We start from the raw sequence: 15,814 nt of genomic DNA on the forward strand, positions 1-15,814 counted from the left end.
AACTTTTTGCAATGTGAATTGCACATTTGGCACCATATAGTTCACAAGGCACTTTTTAGGACCTATATAACTAATGTATAGTGCAAATTTTTTAGTTAAGTTCTTTTAACGATAACAGACAAAACTTTTATTGGTTAACTGTTATACTTTTATTATTTACTTATTAGACTCTAATAAACATTTTGAGACCCGTTAGAAGTTTTTGCAATGTGAATTGCACATTTGGCACCATATAGTTCACAAGGCACTTTTTAGGACCTATATAACTAATGTATAGTGCAAATTTTTTAGTTAAGTTCTTTTAACGATAACAGACAAACCTTTTATTGGTTAACTGTTATACTTTTATTATTTACTTATTAGACTCTAATAAACATTTTGAGACCCGTTAGAACTTTTTGCAATGTGAATTGCACATTTGGCACCATATAGTTCACAAGGCACTTTTTAGGACCTATATAACTAATGTATAGTGCAAATTTTTTAGTTAAGTTCTTTTAACGATAACAGACAAACCTTTTATTGGTTAACTGTTATACTTTTATTATTTACTTATTAGACTCTAATAAACATTTTAAGACCCGTTAGAACTTTTTGCAATGTGAATTGCACATTTGGCACCATATAGTTCACAAGGCACTTTTTAGGACCTATATAACTAATGTATAGAGCAAATTTTTTAGTTAAGTTCTTTTAACGATAACAGACAAACCTTTTATTGGTTAACTGTTATACTTTTATTATTTACTTATTAGACTCTAATAAACATTTTGAGACCCGTTAGAACTTTTTGCAATGTGAATTGCACATTTGGCACCATATAGTTCACAAGGCACTTTTTAGGACCTATATAACTAATGTATAGTTCAAATTTTTTAGTTAAGTTCTTTTAACGATAACAGACAAACCTTTTATTGGTTAACTGTTATACTTTTATTATTTACTTATTAGACTCTAATAAACATTTTGAGACCCGTTAGAAGTTTTTGCAATGTGAATTGCACATTTGGCACCATATAGTTCACAAGGCACTTTTTAGGACCTATATAACTAATGTATAGTGCAAATTTTTTAGTTAAGTTCTTTTAACGATAACAGACAAACCTTTTATTGGTTAACTGTTATACTTTTATTATTTACTTATTAGACTCTAATAAACATTTTGAGACACGTTAGAACTTTTTGCTATGTGAATTGCACATTTGGCACCATATAGTTCACAAGGCACTTTTTAGGACCTATATAACTAATGTATAGTGCAAATGTTTTAGTTAAATTCTTTTAACGATAACAGACAAACCTTTTATTGGTTAACTGTTATACTTTTATTATTTACTTATTAGACTCTAATAAACATTTTGAGACCCGTTAGAACTTTTTGTAATGTGAATTGCACATTTGGCACCATATAGTTCACAAGGCACTTTTTAGGACCTATATAACTAATGTATAGTGCAAATTTTTTAGTTAAGTTCTTTTGACGATAACAGACAAACCTTTTATTGGTTAACTGTTATACTTTTATTATTTACTTATTAGACTCTAATAAACATTTTGAGACCCGTTAGAACTTTTTGCAATGTGAATTGCACATTTGGCACCATATAGTTCACAAGGCACTTTTTAGGACCTATATAACTAATGTATAGTGCAAATTTTTTAGTTAAGTTCTTTTAACGATAACAGACAAACCTTTTATTGGTTAACTGTTATACTTTTATTATTTACTTATTAGACTCTAATAAACATTTTGAGACCCGTTAGAACTTTTTGCAATGTGAATTGCACATTTGGCACCATATAGTTCACAAGGCACTTTTTAGGACCTATATAACTAATGTATAGTGCAAATTTTTTAGTTAAGTTCTTTTAACGATAACAGACAAACCTTTTATTGGTTAACTGTTATACTTTTATTATTTACTTATTAGACTCTAATAAACATTTTGAGACCCGTTCCAACTTTTTGCTAAGTGAATTGCACATTTGGCACCATATAGTTCACAAGGCACTTTTTAGGACCTATATAACTAATGTATAGTGCAAATGTTTTAGTTAAGTTCTTTTAACGATAACAGACAAACCTTTCATTGGTTAACTGTTATACTTTTATTATTTACTTATTAGACTCTAATAAACATTTTGAGACCCGTTAGAACTTTTTGCAATGTGAATTGCACATTTGGCACCATATAGTTCACAAGGCACTTTTTAGGACCTATATAACTAATGTATAGTGCAAATTTTTTAGTTAAGTTCTTTTAACGATAACAGACAAACCTTTTATTGGTTAACTGTTATACTTTTATTATTTACTTATTAGACTCTAATAAACATTTTGAGACCCGTTAGAACTTTTTGCAATGTGAATTGCACATTTGGCACCATATAGTTCACAAGGCACTTTTTAGGACCTATATAACTAATGAATAGTGCAAATTTTTTAGTTAAGTTCTTTTAACGATAACAGACAAACCTTTTATTGGTTAACTGTTATACTTTTATTATTTACTTATTAGACTCTAATAAACATTTTGAGACCCGTTAGAAGTTTTTGCAATGTGAATTGCACATTTGGCACCATATAGTTCACAAGGCACTTTTTAGGACCTATATAACTAATGTATAGTGCAAATTTTTTAGTTAAGTTCTTTTAACGATAACAGACAAACCTTTTATTGGTTAACTGTTATACTTTTAGTATTTACTTATTAGACGCTAATAAACATTTTGAGACCCGTTAGAACTTTTTGCAATGTGAATTGCACATTTGGCACCATATAGTTCACAAGGCACTTTTTAGGACCTATATAACTAATGTATTGTGCAAATTTTTTAGTTAAGTTCTTTTAACGATAACAGACAAACCTTTTATTGGTTAACTGTTATACTTTAATTATTTACTTATTAGACTCTAATAAACATTTTGAAACCCGTTAGAACTTTTTGCAATGTGAATTGCACATTTGGCACCATATAGTTCACAAGGCACTTTTTAGGACCTATATAACTAATGTATAGTGCAAATTTTTTAGTTAAGTTCTTTTAACGATAACAGACAAACCTTTTATTGGTTAACTGTTATACTTTTATTATTTACTTATTAGACTCTAATAAACATTTTGAGACCCGTTAGAAGTTTTTGCAATGTGAATTGCACATTTGGCACCATATAGTTCACAAGGCACTTTTTAGCACCTATATAACTAATGTATAGTGCAAATATTTTAGTTAAGTTCTTTTAACGATAACAGACAAACCTTTTATTGGTTAACTGTTATACTTTTATTATTTACTTATTAGACTCTAATAAACATTTTGAGACCCGTTAGAAGTTTTTGCAATGTGAATTGCACATTTGGCACCATATAGTTCACAAGGCACTTTTTAGGACCTATATAACTAATGTATAGTGCAAATTTTTTAGTTAAGTTCTTTTAACGATAACAGACAAACCTTTTATTGGTTAACTGTTATACTTTTATTATTTACTTATTAGACTCTAATAAACATTTTGAGACCCGTTAGAACTTTTTGCAATGTGAATTGCACATTGGGCACCATATAGTTCACAAGGCACTTTTTAGGACCTATATAACTAATGTATAGTGCAAATTTTTTAGTTAAGTTCTTTTAACGATAACAGACAAACCTTTAATTGGTTAACTGTTATACTTTTATTATTTACTTATTAGACTCTAATAAACATTTTGAGACCCGTTAGAACTTTTTGCTATGTGAATTGCACATTTGGCACCATATAGTTCACAAGGCACTTTTTAGGACCTATATAACTAATGTATAGTGCAAATTTTTTAGTTAAGTTCTTTTAACGATAACAGACAAACCTTTTATTAGTTAACTGTTATACTTTTATTATTTACTTATTAGACTCTAATAAACATTTTGAGACCCGTTAGAAGTTTTTGCAATGTGAATTGCACATTTGGCACCATATAGTTCACAAGGCACTTTTTAGGACCTATATAACTAATGTATAGTGCAAATTTTTTAGTTAAGTTCTTTTAACGATAACAGACAAACCTTTTATTGGTTAACTGTTATACTTTTATTATTTACTTATTAGACTCTAATAAACATTTTGAGACCCGTTAGAACTTTTTGCAATGTGAATTGCACATTTGGCACCATATAGTTCACAAGGCACTTTTTAGGACCTATATAACTAATGTATAGTGCAAATTTTTTAGTTAAGTTCTTTTAACGATAACAGACAAAACTTTTATTGGTTAACTGTTATACTTTTATTATTTACTTATTAGACTCTAATAAACATTTTGAGACCCGTTAGAACTTTTTGCAATTAGAATTGCACATTTGGCACCATATAGTTCACAAGGCACTTTTTAGGATCTATATAACTAATGTATTGTGCAAATTTTTTAGTTAAGTTCTTTTAACGATAACAGACAAACCTTTTATTGGTTAACTGTTATACTTTTATTATTTACTTATTAGACTCTAATAAACATTTTGAGACCCGTTAGAACTTTTTGCAATGTGAATTGCACATTTGGCACCATATAGTTCACAAGGCACTTTTTAGGACCTATATAACTAATGTATAGTGCAAATTTTTTAGTTAAGTTCTTTTAACGATAACAGACAAAACTTTTATTGGTTAACTGTTATACTTTTATTATTTACTTATTAGACTCTAATAAACATTTTGAGACCCGTTAGAAGTTTTTGCAATGTGAATTGCACATTTGGCACCATATAGTTCACAAGGCACTTTTTAGGACCTATATAACTAATGTATAGTGCAAATTTTTTAGTTAAGTTCTTTTAACGATAACAGACAAACCTTTTATTGGTTAACTGTTATACTTTTATTATTTACTTATTAGACTCTAATAAACATTTTGAGACCCGTTAGAACTTTTTGCAATGTGAATTGCACATTTGGCACCATATAGTTCACAAGGCACTTTTTAGGACCTATATAACTAATGTATAGTGCAAATTTTTTAGTTAAGTTCTTTTAACGATAACAGACAAACCTTTTATTGGTTAACTGTTATACTTTTATTATTTACTTATTAGACTCTAATAAACATTTTAAGACCCGTTAGAACTTTTTGCAATGTGAATTGCACATTTGGCACCATATAGTTCACAAGGCACTTTTTAGGACCTATATAACTAATGTATAGAGCAAATTTTTTAGTTAAGTTCTTTTAACGATAACAGACAAACCTTTTATTGGTTAACTGTTATACTTTTATTATTTACTTATTAGACTCTAATAAACATTTTGAGACCCGTTAGAACTTTTTGCAATGTGAATTGCACATTTGGCACCATATAGTTCACAAGGCACTTTTTAGGACCTATATAACTAATGTATAGTTCAAATTTTTTAGTTAAGTTCTTTTAACGATAACAGACAAACCTTTTATTGGTTAACTGTTATACTTTTATTATTTACTTATTAGACTCTAATAAACATTTTGAGACCCGTTAGAAGTTTTTGCAATGTGAATTGCACATTTGGCACCATATAGTTCACAAGGCACTTTTTAGGACCTATATAACTAATGTATAGTGCAAATTTTTTAGTTAAGTTCTTTTAACGATAACAGACAAACCTTTTATTGGTTAACTGTTATACTTTTATTATTTACTTATTAGACTCTAATAAACATTTTGAGACACGTTAGAACTTTTTGCTATGTGAATTGCACATTTGGCACCATATAGTTCACAAGGCACTTTTTAGGACCTATATAACTAATGTATAGTGCAAATGTTTTAGTTAAATTCTTTTAACGATAACAGACAAACCTTTTATTGGTTAACTGTTATACTTTTATTATTTACTTATTAGACTCTAATAAACATTTTGAGACCCGTTAGAACTTTTTGTAATGTGAATTGCACATTTGGCACCATATAGTTCACAAGGCACTTTTTAGGACCTATATAACTAATGTATAGTGCAAATTTTTTAGTTAAGTTCTTTTGACGATAACAGACAAACCTTTTATTGGTTAACTGTTATACTTTTATTATTTACTTATTAGACTCTAATAAACATTTTGAGACCCGTTAGAACTTTTTGCAATGTGAATTGCACATTTGGCACCATATAGTTCACAAGGCACTTTTTAGGACCTATATAACTAATGTATAGTGCAAATTTTTTAGTTAAGTTCTTTTAACGATAACAGACAAACCTTTTATTGGTTAACTGTTATACTTTTATTATTTACTTATTAGACTCTAATAAACATTTTGAGACCCGTTAGAACTTTTTGCAATGTGAATTGCACATTTGGCACCATATAGTTCACAAGGCACTTTTTAGGACCTATATAACTAATGTATAGTGCAAATTTTTTAGTTAAGTTCTTTTAACGATAACAGACAAACCTTTTATTGGTTAACTGTTATACTTTTATTATTTACTTATTAGACTCTAATAAACATTTTGAGACCCGTTCCAACTTTTTGCTAAGTGAATTGCACATTTGGCACCATATAGTTCACAAGGCACTTTTTAGGACCTATATAACTAATGTATAGTGCAAATGTTTTAGTTAAGTTCTTTTAACGATAACAGACAAACCTTTCATTGGTTAACTGTTATACTTTTATTATTTACTTATTAGACTCTAATAAACATTTTGAGACCCGTTAGAACTTTTTGCAATGTGAATTGCACATTTGGCACCATATAGTTCACAAGGCACTTTTTAGGACCTATATAACTAATGTATAGTGCAAATTTTTTAGTTAAGTTCTTTTAACGATAACAGACAAACCTTTTATTGGTTAACTGTTATACTTTTATTATTTACTTATTAGACTCTAATAAACATTTTGAGACCCGTTAGAAGTTTTTGCAATGTGAATTGCACATTTGGCACCATATAGTTCACAAGGCACTTTTTAGGACCTATATAACTAATGAATAGTGCAAATTTTTTAGTTAAGTTCTTTTAACGATAACAGACAAACCTTTTATTGGTTAACTGTTATACTTTTAATATTTACTTATTAGACTCTAATAAACATTTTGAGACCCGTTAGAAGTTTTTGCAATGTGAATTGCACATTTGGCACCATATAGTTCACAAGGCACTTTTTAGGACCTATATAACTAATGTATAGTGCAAATTTTTTAGTTAAGTTCTTTTAACGATAACAGACAAACCTTTTATTGGTTAACTGTTATACTTTTAGTATTTACTTATTAGACGCTAATAAACATTTTGAGACCCGTTAGAACTTTTTGCAATGTGAATTGCACATTTGGCACCATATAGTTCACAAGGCACTTTTTAGGACCTATATAACTAATGTATTGTGCAAATTTTTTAGTTAAGTTCTTTTAACGATAACAGACAAACCTTTTATTGGTTAACTGTTATACTTTAATTATTTACTTATTAGACTCTAATAAACATTTTGAAACCCGTTAGAACTTTTTGCAATGTGAATTGCACATTTGGCACCATATAGTTCACAAGGCACTTTTTAGGACCTATATAACTAATGTATAGTGCAAATTTTTTAGTTAAGTTCTTTTAACGATAACAGACAAACCTTTTATTGGTTAACTGTTATACTTTTATTATTTACTTATTAGACTCTAATAAACATTTTGAGACCCGTTAGAAGTTTTTGCAATGTGAATTGCACATTTGGCACCATATAGTTCACAAGGCACTTTTTAGCACCTATATAACTAATGTATAGTGCAAATATTTTAGTTAAGTTCTTTTAACGATAACAGACAAACCTTTTATTGGTTAACTGTTATACTTTTATTATTTACTTATTAGACTCTAATAAACATTTTGAGACCCGTTAGAAGTTTTTGCAATGTGAATTGCACATTTGGCACCATATAGTTCACAAGGCACTTTTTAGGACCTATATAACTAATGTATAGTGCAAATTTTTTAGTTAAGTTCTTTTAACGATAACAGACAAACCTTTTATTGGTTAACTGTTATACTTTTATTATTTACTTATTAGACTCTAATAAACATTTTGAGACCCGTTAGAACTTTTTGCAATGTGAATTGCACATTGGGCACCATATAGTTCACAAGGCACTTTTTAGGACCTATATAACTAATGTATAGTGCAAATTTTTTAGTTAAGTTCTTTTAACGATAACAGACAAACCTTTAATTGGTTAACTGTTATACTTTTATTATTTACTTATTAGACTCTAATAAACATTTTGAGACCCGTTAGAACTTTTTGCTATGTGAATTGCACATTTGGCACCATATAGTTCACAAGGCACTTTTTAGGACCTATATAACTAATGTATAGTGCAAATTTTTTAGTTAAGTTCTTTTAACGATAACAGACAAACCTTTTATTAGTTAACTGTTATACTTTTATTATTTACTTATTAGACTCTAATAAACATTTTGAGACCCGTTAGAAGTTTTTGCAATGTGAATTGCACATTTGGCACCATATAGTTCACAAGGCACTTTTTAGGACCTATATAACTAATGTATAGTGCAAATTTTTTAGTTAAGTTCTTTTAACGATAACAGACAAACCTTTTATTGGTTAACTGTTATACTTTTATTATTTACTTATTAGACTCTAATAAACATTTTGAGACCCGTTAGAACTTTTTGCAATGTGAATTGCACATTTGGCACCATATAGTTCACAAGGCACTTTTTAGGACCTATATAACTAATGTATAGTGCAAATTTTTTAGTTAAGTTCTTTTAACGATAACAGACAAAACTTTTATTGGTTAACTGTTATACTTTTATTATTTACTTATTAGACTCTAATAAACATTTTGAGACCCGTTAGAACGTTTTGCAATGTGAATTGCACATTTGGCACCATATAGTTCACAAGGCACTTTTTAGGACCTATATAACTAATGTATAGTGTAAATTTTTTAGTTAAGTTCTTTTAACGATAACAGACAAACCTTTTATTGGTTAACTGTTATACTTTTATTATTTACTTATTAGACTCTAATAAACATTTTGAGACCCGTTAGAACTTTTTGCAATGTGAATTGCACATTTGGCACCATATAGTTCACAAGGCACTTTTTAGGACCTATATAACTAATGTATAGTGCAAATTTTTTACTTAAGTTCTTTTAACGATAACAGACAAACCTTTTATTGGTTAACTGTTATACTTTTATTATTTACTTATTAGACTCTAATAAACATTTTGAGACCCGTTAGAACTTTTTGCAATGTGAATTGCACATTTGGCACCATATAGTTCACAAGGCACTTTTTAGGACCTATATAACTAATGTATTGTGCAATTTTTTTAGTTAAGTTCTTTTAACGATAACAGACAAACCTTTTTTTGGTTAACTGTTATACTTTTATTATTTACTTATTAGACTCTAATAAACATTTTGAGACCCGTTAGAAGTTTTTGCAATGTGAATTGCACATTTGGCACCATATAGTTCACAAGGCACTTTTTAGGACCTATATAACTAATGTATAGTGCAAATTTTTTAGTTAAGTTCTTTTAACGATAACAGACAAACCTTTTATTGGTTAACTGTTATACTTTTATTATTTACTTATTAGTCTCTAATAAACATTTTGAGACCCGTTAGAACTTTTTGCAATGTGAATTGCACATTTGGCACCATATAGTTCACAAGGCACTTTTTAGGACCTATATAACTAATGTATAGTGCAAATTTTTTAGTTAAGTTCTTTTAACGATAACAGACAAACCTTTTATTGGTTAACTGTTATACTTTTATTATTTACTTATTAGACTCTAATAAACATTTTGAGACCCGTTAGAACTTTTTGCAATGTGAATTGCACATTTGGCACCATATAGTTCACAAGGCACTTTTTAGGACCTATATAACTAATGTATAGTGCAAATTTTTTAGTTAAGTTCTTTTAACGATAACAGACAAACCTTTTATTGGTTAACTGTTATACTTTTATTATTTACTTATTAGACTCTAATAAACATTTTGAGACCCGTTAGAACTTTTTGCAATGTGAATTGCACATTTGGCACCATATAGTTCACAAGGCACTTTTTAGGACCTATATAACTAATGTATTGTGCAATTTTTTTAGTTAAGTTCTTTTAACGATAACAGACAAACCTTTTATTGGTTAACTGTTATACTTTTATTATTTACTTATTAGACTCTAATAAACATTTTGAGACCCGTTAGAACCTTTTGCAATGTGAATTGCACATTTGGCACCATATAGTTCACAAAGCACTTTTTAGGACCTTTATAACTAATGTATAGTGCAAATTTTTTAGTTAAGTTCTTTTAACGATAACAGACAAACCTTTTATTGGTTAACTGTTATACTTTTATTATTTACTTATTAGACTCTAATAAGCATTTTGAGACCCGTTAGAACTTTTTGCAATGTGAATTGCACATTGGGCACCATATAGTTCACAAGGCACTTTTTAGGACCTATATAACTAATGTATTGTGCAAATTTTTTAATTAAGTTCTTTTAACGAAAACAGACAGACAAACCTTTTATTGGTTAACTGTTATACTTTTATTATTTACTTATTAGACTCTAATAAACATTTTGAGACCCTTTAGAACTTTTTGCAATGTGAATTGCACATTTGGCACCATATAGTTCACAAGGCACTTTTTAGGACCTATATAACTAATGTATAGTGCAAATTTTTTACTTAAGTTCTTTTAACGATAACAGACAAACCTTTTATTGGTTAACTGTTATACTTTTATTATTTACTTATTAGACTCTAATAAACATTTTGAGACCCGTTAGAACTCTTTGCAATGTGAATTGCACATTTGGCACCATATAGTTCACAAGGCACTTTTTAGGACCTATATAACTAATGTATTGTGCAATTTTTTTAGTTAAGTTCTTTTAACGATAACAGACAAACCTTTTATTGGTTAACTGTTATACTTTTATTATTTACTTATTAGACTCTAATAAACATTTTGAGACCCGTTAGAACCTTTTGCAATGTGAATTGCACATTTGGCACCATATAGTTCACAAGGCACTTTTTAGGACCTATATAACTAATGTATAGTGCAAATTTTTTAGTTAAGTTCTTTTAACGATAACAGACAAACCTTTTATTGGTTAACTGTTATACTTTTATTATTTACTTATTAGACTCTAATAAACATTTTGAGACCCGTTAGAACTTTTTGCAATGTGAATTGCACATTTGGCACCATATAGTTCACAAGGCACTTTTTAGGACCTATATAACTAATGTATAGTGCAAATTTTTTAGTTAAGTTCTTTTAACGATAACAGACAAACCTTTTATTGGTTAACTGTTATACTTTTATTATTTACTTATTAGACTCTAATAAACATTTTGAGACCCGTTAGAAGTTTTTGCAATGTGAATTGCACATTTGGCACCATATAGTTCACAAGGCACTTTTTAGGACCTATATAACTAATGTATAGTGCAAATTTTTTAGTTAAGTTCTTTTAACGATAACAGACAAACCTTTTATTGGTTAACTGTTATACTTTTATTATTTACTTATTAGACTCTAATAAACATTTTGAGACCCGTTAGAACTTTTTGCAATGTGAATTGCACATTTGGCACCATATAGTTCACAAGGCACTTTTTAGGACCTATATAACTAATGTATTGTGCAAATTTTTTAGTTAAGTTCTTTTAACGATAACAGACAAACCTTTTATTGGTTAACTGTTATACTTTTATTATTTACTTATTAGACTCTAATAAACATTTTGAGACCCGTTAGAACTTTTTGCAATGTGAATTGCACATTGGGCAACATATAGTTCACAAGGCACTTTTTAGGACCTATATAACTAATGTATAGTGCAAATTTTTTAGTTAAGTTCTTTTAACGATAACAGACAAACCTTTAATTGGTTAACTGTTATACTTTTATTATTTACTTATTAGACTCTAATAAACATTTTGAGACCCGTTAGAACTTTTTGCTATGTGAATTGCACATTTGGCACCATATAAGTCACAAGGCACTTTTTAGGACCTATATAACTAATGTATAGTGCAAATTTTTTAGTTAAGTTCTTTTAACGATAACAGACAAACCTTTTATTAGTTAACTGTTATACTTTTATTATTTACTTATTAGACTCTAATAAACATTTTGAGACCCGTTAGAACTTTTTGCAATGTGAATTGCACATTTGGCACCATATAGTTCACAAGGCACTTTTTAGGACCTATATAACTAATGTATAGTGCAAATTTTTTAGTTAAGTTCTTTTAACGATAACAGACAAACCTTTTATTGGTTAACTGTTATACTTGTATTATTTACTTATTAGACTCTAATAAACATTTTGAGACCCGTTAGAACTTTTTGCAATGTGAATTGCACATTTGGCACCATATAGTTCACAAGGCACTTTTTAGGACCTATATAACTAATGTATAGTGCAAATTTTTTAGTTAAGTTCTTTTAACGATAACAGACAAAACTTTTATTGGTTAACTGTTATACTTTTATTATTTACTTATTAGACTCTAATAAACATTTTGAGACCCGTTAGAACGTTTTGCAATGTGAATTGCACATTTGGCACCATATAGTTCACAAGGCACTTTTTAGGACCTATATAACTAATGTATAGTGTAAATTTTTTAGTTAAGTTCTTTTAACGATAACAGACAAACCTTTTATTGGTTAACTGTTATACTTTTATTATTTACTTATTAGACTCTAATAAACATTTTGAGACCCGTTAGAACTTTTTGCAATGTGAATTGCACATTTGGCACCATATAGTTCACAAGGCACTTTTTAGGACCTATATAACTAATGTATAGTGCAAATGTTTTAGTTAAGTTCTTTTAACGATAACAGACAAACCTTTTATTGGTTAACTGTTATACTTTTATTATTTACTTATTAGACTCTAATAAACATTTTGAGACCCGTTAGAACTTTTTGCAATGTGAATTGCACATTTGGCACCATATAGTTCACAAGGCACTTTTTAGGACCTATATAACTAATGTATTGTGCAATTTTTTTAGTTAAGTTCTTTTAACGATAACAGACAAACCTTTTATTGGTTAACTGTTATACTTTTATTATTTACTTATTAGACTCTAATAAACATTTTGAGACCCGTTAGAACTTTTTGCAATGTGAATTGCACATTTGGCACCATATAGTTCACAAGGCACTTTTTAGGACCTATATAACTAATGTATAGTGCAAATTTTTTAGTTAAGTTCTTTTAACGATAACAGACAAACCTTTTATTGGTTAACTGTTATACTTTTATTATTTACTTATTAGTCTCTAATAAACATTTTGAGACCCGTTAGAACTTTTTGCAATGTGAATTGCACATTTGGCACCATATAGTTCACAAGGCACTTTTTAGGACCTATATAACTAATGTATAGTGCAAATTTTTTAGTTAAGTTCTTTTAACGATAACAGACAAAACTTTTATTGGTTAACTGTTGTACTTTTATTATTTACTTATTAGACTCTAATAAACATTTTGAGACCCATTAGAACTTTTTGCAATGTGAATTGCACATTTGGCACCATATAGTTCACAAGGCACTTTTTAGGACCTATATAACTAATGTATAGTGCAAATTTTTTAGTTAAGTTCTTTTAACGATAACACACAAACCTTTTTTTGGTTAACTGTTGTACTTTTATTATTTACTTATTAGACTCTAATAAAAATTTTGAGACCCTTTAGAACTTTTTGCAATGTGAATTGCACATTTGGCACCATATAGTTCACAATGCACTTTTTAGGACCTATATAACTAATGTATAGTGCAAATTTTTTAGTTAAGTTCTTTTAACGATAACAGACAAACCTTTTATTAGTTAACTGTTATACTTTTATTATTTACTTATTAGACTCTAATAAACATTTTGAGACCCGGTAGAACTTTTTGCAATTAGAATTGCACATTTGGCACCATATAGTTCACAATGCACTTTTTAGGACCTATATAACTAATGTATAGTGCAAATTTTTTAGTTAAGTTCTTTTAACGATAACAGACAAACCTTTTATTGGTTAACTGTTATACTTTTATTATTTACTTATTAGACTCTAATAAACATTTTGAGACCCGTTAGAACTTTTTGCAATTAGAATTGCACATTTGGCACCATATAGTTCACAAGGCACTTTTTAGGACCTATATAACTAATGTATTATGCAAATTTTTTAGTTAAGTTCTTTTAACGATAACAGACAAACCTTTTATTGGTTAACTGTCATACTTTTATTATTTACTTATTAGACTCTAATAAACATTTTGAGACCCGTTAGAACTTTTTGCAATGTGAATTGCACATTTGGCACCATATAGTTCACAAGGCACTTTTTAGGACCTATATAACTAAGGTATTCTGCAAATTTTTTAGTTAAGTTCTTTTAACGATAACAGACAAACCTTTTATTGGTTAACTGTTATACTTTTATTATTTACTTATTAGACTCTAATAAACATTTTGAGACCCGTTAGAACTTTTTGCAATGTGAATTGCACATTTGGCACCATATAGTTCACAAGGCACTTTTTAGGACCTATATAATTAATGTATAGTGCAAATTTTTTAGTTAAGTACTTTTAACGATAACAGACAAAACTTTTATTGGGTAACTGTTATACTTTTATTATTTACTTATTAGACTCTAATAAACATTTTGAGACCCGTTAGAACTTTTTGCAATGTGAATTGCACATTTGGCACCATATAGTTCACAAGGCACTTTTTAGGACCTATATAACTAATGTATAGTGCAAATTTTTTAGTTAAGTTCTTTTAACGATAACAGACAAACCTTTTATTGGTTAACTGTTATACTTTTATTATTTACTTATTAGACTCGAATCAACATTTTGAGACCAGTTAGAAGTTTTTGCAATGTGAATTGCACATTTGGCACCATATAGTTCACAAGGCACTTTTTAGGACGTATATAACTAATGTATTGTGCAAATTTTTTAGTTAAGTTCTTTTAACGATAACAGACAAACCTTTTATTGGTTAACTGTTATACTTTTATTATTTACTTATTAGACTCTAATAAACATTTTGAGACCCGTTAGAACTTTTTGCAATGTGAATTGCACATTGGGCACCATATAGTTCACAAGGCACTTTTTAGGACCTATATAACTAATGTATAGTGCAAATTTTTTAGTTAAGTTCTTTTAACGATAACAGACAAACCTTTTATTGGTTAACTGTTATACTTTTATTATTTACTTATTAGACTCTAATAAACATTTTGAGACCCGTTAGAACTTTTTGCAATGTGAATTGCACATTTGGCACCATATAGTTCACAAGGCACTTTTTAGGACCTATATAACTAATGTATAGTGCAAATTTTTTAGTTAAGTTCTTTTAACGATAACAGACAAACCTTTTATTGGTTAACTGTTATACTTTTATTATTTACTTATTAGTCTCTAATAAACATTTTGAGACCCGTTAGAACTTTTTGCAATGTGAATTGCACATTTGGCACCATATAGTTCACAAGGCACTTTTTAGGACCTATATAACTAATGTATAGTGCAAATTTTTTAGTTAAGTTCTTTTAACGATAACAGACAAAACTTTTATTGGTTAACTGTTATACTTTTATTATTTACTTATTAGACTCTAATAAACATTTTGAGACCCGTTAGAACTTTTTGCAATGTAAATTGCACATTTGGCACCATATAGTTCACAAGGCACTTTTTAGGACCTATATAACTAATGTATAGTGCAAATTTTTTAGTTAAGTTCTTTTAACGATAACAGACAAACCTTTTA

Source organism: Clavelina lepadiformis, chromosome 6 (assembly GCF_947623445.1).
Source record: "Clavelina lepadiformis chromosome 6, kaClaLepa1.1, whole genome shotgun sequence".
In the NCBI taxonomy this organism is placed as follows: domain Eukaryota; kingdom Metazoa; phylum Chordata; class Ascidiacea; order Aplousobranchia; family Clavelinidae; genus Clavelina; species Clavelina lepadiformis.